A 7,432-nucleotide genomic window follows, 5' to 3' on the forward strand; every position below is an offset into this window, starting at 1 on the left:
TATGCGAAAATAAAAACCGAAACCAGTAGCGTTTGGCAACATCATCATCATTCCTTATTCTGCGACGCAGTCAAGGTAGTTGTACTATGGTAGCGTAGGCTGCATAGAAGCCCATACGTTCAAAACATGCCGGCTTGTGGTGCGCAGCCAGCGCCGTCTTCGAAATGCGTGGACAACTAAAAAGTGACGTCATAATTAAAACAAAAACGGACGTCAAAGTCACGTGTTTTAGTGACGTCATATTGGTGACGTCAGCGTCACGTGCTGCTTGGCGGGAAAAATAAACTGCTAAACGCCGCGACGCTCCAGCGCGACACCCGACACGAGAACGAAGAAAGAAGACACGACGAGTGCCGACCACCAACGCTATTTTTAGGTAGTCAGTTCTCGTTGTGCCTTTTTCCTTCGTCCTCGCCTCAGGTGTCGCGCTGAATATCGCAGGTGTAGCGCTGAAGCGATGAAATGTGACGCCGCCAGACAGGTTATCGCTCGCACGTCGTGCAACCGCACACCTCTTTTTTTGCGTACGGGGGCCCCATGGCCACAGACGATGCCCTTTTGGGGCAAAAGCGACAGAATCACACCCAACCGAACGAAACTACACAGAAGCCGCCGCGGTGGCTCAGTGGCTATGGTGCTCGGCTGCTGACCCAAAAGACGCGGGTTCGATCCCGGCCGCGGCGGCTAGAATTTCTTTGGAGGAGAAATTCTAGAGGCCCGTGTACTGTGCGATGTCAGTGCACGTTAAAGAACCCCAGGTGGTCGGAATTTCCGGAGCCCTTCGCTACGGCGTCTCTCATAGCCTTAGTCGCTTTCGGACGTTAAACCCCCCAAAACCAAACCAAACCAAACTACACGGAAGCGATGGCAAAAGGGAAAAGCGGAAACTGTACACGAACGATGCACACCAAGAACTCGAGCAACAAGCAACGAGGAAAAAGTGGGGCTAGCAGAATCGAGTTTCAAACAGAAGTATAGTGCCTAGAATATACTGGCTAGTGTGCTGAGCGCGGGCGGCGCGGTGGCTCCCGAGTTGATGCCTGCCGCGGCGGCCGCATAGCGGCGCTGTGGTGGAAGAGGGTGTAGGGTGAGCGCGCGCGTCGGGGCGAGCCGGTTTCTCGCACGCGTCGCGCCGATGAGGGTTTAAAAAGGCTAACCAAACCAAACGCTAACCAAATGTAAGCACACGCGAGCGTAAGCGGTTGATGGAATTCAAGCTAAAAAAAACACGCTTCACAAAACACACAATTCGGTTTAATAGAATGACTGCAGCATGTTTAATCAAAGGGGAAGTGCGAGTGGGGGTAATGCTTAATTCGGTTTAATAGAATGAATGCAGCATGTTTAATCAAAGGGGAAGTGCGAGTGGGGGTAATGCTTTTTGACCAACAGAAAGTACGAAAAAGCGCGTATTCAATTGTAGTGGCAACCGATAGACACTGTCACAGATAGCCAGCAACAGGTAGTCACTGTGTACCTACACAAATTAACTCTGAGTGTGATAGAGTAGCACATTTTATATTTGCCACAGCGGCAGGATACTAAACTTGCAGCTTTTGATTATATTAGTACGGAAACAGATAAAACACTACGCTATTATGGATCCATTGCACCTATAATTTACATAAATTTTAAAAGTTCCAAGTAAAGAGAACTTGTTACGCTTACGGCTGAACGTGTCCTTTTTTCTTTTCGCTTAAAACCTCAAAAACCTTCGTGTTGAGACCAAAGCCACCCTTATATCGTTGCGGATATTTTTGCAAGCATTTTCGCCCAGGCAAAATTATAATGCTCTGCTTCCGAAGGTGCTCGTAGAGCCTTCGGCTCCACATCCTCATTAGCATCTTCATAAAGCATGCCTCTCAGAGACTCTCGAATTGCGGCCAAGAAAGCTCTCACAGCTAACTGCTGCTTCTTCAGGAGTGACTGTATTTTTGTCTCGAGTGCTTCTTTGCTCAGTGCATTGTTTTGCTCCTTCATTTGAGTCACATGCTGCTGAGCATTGGCCACGCTTTTCTTTGTCTTTCTCAAAGCACGAGAAAAATTCTTTTTTTTTTGTCACTGCAAGCATCTTTCGTCTTTTTTCTTCTGTACATGTTGTCCTGCGAGAGCTTCCGCAAATATTTGCAGTGCAAGCATGACTCTCCTTTTCCATCGGTGGTCAGCAAGCATTTCTCTGCAAAGTACATATAATTCTGTATGAAGTGTGCTTGCCTGCAAAAGGAATCATGCCACATCCATTACAGAGGCCACGCAGAGCCTTTTCTTTGATTAATGTCTCTGCCTCATGGCGGGCTGTAAGCACGCGCTTTTCCTTTTCTCTTCCTCGGAAGTAAATTGTGGCAATTACAGAACCGTGCTCACCCAAAGGCTTTCCAAAAGTCACCATTCTTTCGATGAATAGTTTCGAGAAGTCACCAGCTTCGGTCTCGCAACAGGCATAAGTTAAAGCGCCATTTGACGCAGCAGGCAACTTCATCCATGTCATCGGAATCAGAATTCCATCGAACGGGTGCCGAACATCACTTGGGCACGGAAACTGCAGTATCGCTTCGCTATCACACACCGGTCCTGTAGCAATTTCTGTCTGCTCGGAATCGCGAACGCTTCTGGAGTTTATCTGATGCACCTCCACGAGCGACGCAATGAGAGTCAAACCGCGTATGATATCACCGTCGACTGCAGAGCACAACTCGGGATCCACCAGCTCGACATTTCGCTTCCGTTGTTTAGGTGCCGGTCCGTAGTCGCAAATGTTTCGTACCTTTCTTTTCACCGTCTTTTTAGGTACAAGATGAGGTGGATAATTTTCGACTACTGTGGGACAGCATCGGGCTTCAGACGTGGCTTCATTCGGGCGAGTTCATTCACGACGCCGTTCACCGTAATCTTAAAAGATCTTCCGATGCATTCGTTCTCGAAATGTTTTTCGCATCCGACAGCCTTCGGTGTCAGCCTTCTGTCTGCCCTCTTGATCTTATTCGCCCATTCAGCAAGCCGTTCTGGGTCCGCCGGTGCAGTGAACAAAGACGCCTTTTCTTCGTTAGATCGATAACCGCTTCGACAAAACGGAACGAAACACGTCCTCTCTTTGCATTGCCGCTTAGCCTTTAACATTTCGGGATGTTTTTGCTCACGTTTGGCGTCTTCCAGCTTCACAATCCAAGAGATGATGCCTGTCAAACATTGATTTCACACGAGAAATCGCGCGAGGCTGCGGTATCGGCGCGACAGCAGACGACGGGAGTTCGGCAGCTTTCGCGCACCCACCCGACCGGCAGCGCCCCTTGCGGCCTCTCCGCGCAGGCATCGCGGCGGGGGCCTCGCCCTCCCGTTCGAAACGCGCGAGCTGCGCACACTAGCCAGTATATTCTAGGCACTGTAACAGAAGCAAGCAGAATGGTCAAAAGATATATCCAGGGTATTACATCAGAGCACCGTCAACCTTGGCATCGTCCCGCTGCCATTGCCGCTGCTCTGAGCGAATGCTGTCATGAAATTTTTACAAAGCAAGCGCTATACTTTCTAACAAAATGCACACAACTAAAACATTTTAAAACGGAATCACTGCAATTGTTTTTGAATGCTTTTGAAAGACAAAATATGTCCTAATTATTTTCCTCTTCTAGTCGTGTTTGTCCACTCATTTCATTTTGGCGCTTTAGTTCCACCACTAATTTGATGTCGCTAGCACTTGGTTCTGGACCGCATTCAAGCCCCGGCTTCGCGACCTATTTCAATTGACCTTGACGCAGTTACGGGGAGCTGAGTTATAGCCTTAGAACTAGGCAGACAGTGCAGGCGTGCAGCGGCTGCGGCTTTCCTGGTCCCAGATGCGTCGCCTGTAGCTGCCCGGCATGGAGGAAAGAAGGAAAAGAGGAGAGGCTGCTACGTCACATTTTTTGAAGCCGGAAGCGAGGGCTCCGCCATGACACTTGGCCACTGTCTCAGCCAATGGCATGCGAGCGCCGCGAAGATCGCCGCGAGCGGCGCGAGCAGACGATTTCGCGCCGCGCCAGGCTGTCGGCAGCTGTCAGACACGGCGGAAAGTGAGACTTCTGCTCCCATTGACAACAAAGACGCTGCGATGCCCAGCTGCTGCGTTCCTGGATGTTGGTCGCGCACGCCAGGACAAGAACCGGGCGTCACTTTCCACACGTAAGTATACTGCATTTTGTTTTCGTATTTAATTGACTGCGTAATGAGTAAAATGCATGGTCGCAGAACATAACGCACGACACGGCGTGAACGTGGTATTCGTACCGCCCCGGCCTTATTGGTGGCTCTTTGTCCGAGTGCAGTGAATAATTGTTTTCAAACAGGTTTCCGAAAGATCCAGAGCGAAGGAGGCAGTGGACTGAGGCCGTTAGACCAGGCCAAAGCGACTGGGAACCAGCAAAATGGACCTGCGTATGTTCAAAACATTTTCTGCCCGAGCACTTCGATCGGATGTCGCCGCTCGTAGTTCTTATACGTGCGGATGCCGTCCCCCTTCAGGTGAGGAACCACCTCGATACATTCTCAAGAGATTGGAAAGAAATGCTCTTATTGAGAAGGTGTATATAGCTTGACTGCATGCATGCTTTCAATATGACGTTGTTGGTGTTCATGCAAGAAATAGAATGATTTGCGAATAAATGGCTTTAGCTAGACATTATGATCGAGTAGCGCGGCTACAGTATTCCCGAACTGATAAAAAAGTAATTGTGTCATTACTGCTAAACTGGCTGCGGTTTATATATGGCTCTGATGAAATTCTGCTTACTGTACATGATTATTTATTTATTAGCTTACGCACTCCCTCATTAGAAGAAAATAAAAAGAGATACTTGTCATCTATAGCATCGAGCACACCACAGTTTCTTTGGGGCATCATTTCCATTTGATATTATTACTTGTAGTGTGCAAATGTTTGCGGCGGTGCATTTTTTGTTGTTATCTCGTCCATAGCGCCTGGGAAGTGTCACTGTTTTATAACTAAGAGAGCACTGTGATTCCTTAAAACTATAGTTCGTTTACGAAGGAGATCATAAAGAAGTTTCATAAGGCATATAGAGCACCGTACGTATTTGCTCGCGTAATTTGCGCACGTTTTTTCTTTAATTAGGGCTCCAAAAAAGGGTGCGCAATTTACGCGCAAGCGAGTCATCCGAACACGTCCTAAAAAAGAAAGGTTGGCACCCCTCGCTGGCAAACAAAAAGGTTGACTCGTCCGCCCCGCCCACGCTATGTAGCTCCCCGCGGGGTGGCATGACGGCACGTGCTTAGCTCAAAGCAATAAACGCGCAAAGATTCAATCGCGAAGTCAGCAGTGGGAGGAGATAACGGGCAGTAAAACGGGGCCCTTGCGTGTGGCCCGGCTGACTAGCGGCAAACCGTATAGCAAACGGTACGGTAGAGTTTTGGATTTGGGGCGCGCGCAGCTGTTCGTCCGGGATAGCGACCGCCAGCGCGAGCAAGCCGGGTAAACGGCGCAGAGTTCGCACCCGCGTATACATGCTGGTTGTCTGGCTCAGAATAGTGCGCAAAATGTGCGAGTATTTTTTTTTTAATCCGGTTAAATGTTTGAACTTTTTGGGGTGCACAATCTAAGTGCGAGCGCAAATTACACGAGTAAATACTGTAAATGTCTGACTTTGTCAAAATAAAATTCTATTCAAACGGCCGCTCACAATTTAGAGTACATTATAACCTGTCATACTGAGTATTGAAAAGAATAGCTTTGTAATGTGAATGCGTCATGTACACCACCGACTTAGGCTCATGCTTGATGGCAGTCACTGTCAGTTTTTTCAAGAGTAATCAGGGCTTTGATTTAGCTTGATTGCTACTGAATCAACCAGAAATTACCTGCTTCCTAAAATCAGATTTTTCTCTTTTGTGGTAAATGAACGATACGCACATTTTCAAAAAGAAGTCAGTTAATTAAGTAACATCAGCAGTACATGTCCAGAGTGCAAATGCTAGTTCTTGTTCATGAATCTAAATGCTGTAGCTTCACAGATGGACATGTACTATTGGTCACTGATGCTCAAGAATAAAGGCTGCAGTTAGCAGTCTCCCAGAGCTTTCTTTAGCGTGCCTGCACTACTGTCCTTTAGGGTACAGGGTGACTGAAGTATCGTATTTTGTAAAAATATGGAGTGCATGTTTTTCATACTATAGAAGCCGGAATAATCAAGAGAGTAATTAGTGTACCATACCTACAATTTTAGTTCTAGATATTCAACACAATTGAAGGTGATTTTGGCCTTTCAAACTAGTAGTGTCAAAAGGGGGTGATCATCCCACTGCACGCAGCAACAGAGTAAGCACTAGCATATAAGTTCTAGCATATAAGGGGATTCTTTACCACCCAACATTTTTAAGAGCAAAGATTTTGTGAAAGGACTAGAAAGCCACATTTTTCATACTTAACATATCCTGTTTTCCTTCCAGAAGAGTTATTTGTGATGCATTTTGCATTCATATCATACATGAGGTGTGTTGTTGCCATTTATTACATAATGTTAGTTTTATCATATAGTTGTTCTTTTAAGAAATGTGTTGTTTCCCATGGGTTCTTCCTCGCATTGTATATGTTCTTCTTGTTGTATGCTACATTTGTATGCCCATCCTGCTTGCGCCAAAACATTGGCCGGCAGTATATGTAAATAAATAAAAAATATAAGTTTTGCAACCTGCAACAAATTCTTGTTCTTAAATGATGAAAACACTTTTCCACATGCACTTGGTACATATGCATACAGAGGAAAACCTTATCATTCTACCAGCCGCAATTTGTACACTATATTAATCATTCTTTAGCTGTCATCATGCCTTAGTTGTGCACAGCTCAAATGCCCGTCTTATGTGCAGACTATGTTGGTTGGCTCGTGGTTTTGACAAGTATAAAACAGCATGTGCACACAAGTACCACATAGCCCACAACAAACAGAACAGAAAACTATGCTATTTCTATACTGTTCCAGGCTAGGCAGATAAGAGTCTAATACAACAATGCAGCAATAGAAATAGTGTCAGCAGGGTACTCTCTTTCTTTGCATATATTACAGAAAGGAATACATGAAGCAGAAGGGAGGGAAATGATTCACTTTTTCCACCAGCTGGGACAACTGTTACCAATTTTTCAAGTCACTTCCACACAGTGCTCCAATTACTTTGCATTTACATTGCTTAAATTTTATCAACTTTGCGATGCAAAAACAACTACTGAGAAATGAAAGCTTTCACACAAATGGGCAAGAATGGTCCACAAATATTTTTCTGTCTCAAAGCCCTCATTTACTGCCTTCCTATATGTTTTTACTCTCTCTGATCGAATGGTTCATGGTTGCAAAGTGATGTGATTCAGTTGTGCATTTCTTCTTCTTTCTAGTATATTTGTTGAATCCTTTTTATGTGTGTTCTCCTTTCATACACGAGTGTTATC

At 46.0% G+C, this 7,432-nt stretch overlaps 1 long non-coding RNA gene across 1 annotated transcript; it reads left to right on the top strand.

Moving 5' to 3' along the window:
• Window positions 1-3,947: 3,947 nt before the first annotated feature.
• Window positions 3,948-7,173, top strand: LOC149343912 (uncharacterized). Its single transcript, XR_016282738.1, has 3 exons — window positions 3,948-4,158; window positions 4,323-4,497; window positions 7,056-7,173. It is a non-coding gene; the product is annotated as an uncharacterized LOC149343912 (long non-coding RNA).
• Window positions 7,174-7,432: the final 259 nt, after the last annotated feature.

The sequence above is a fragment of the Amblyomma mixtum genome, chromosome 5 (genome assembly GCF_055824585.1).
Source record: "Amblyomma mixtum isolate Tamu chromosome 5, ASM5582458v1, whole genome shotgun sequence".
NCBI classification, from domain to species: domain Eukaryota; kingdom Metazoa; phylum Arthropoda; class Arachnida; order Ixodida; family Ixodidae; genus Amblyomma; species Amblyomma mixtum.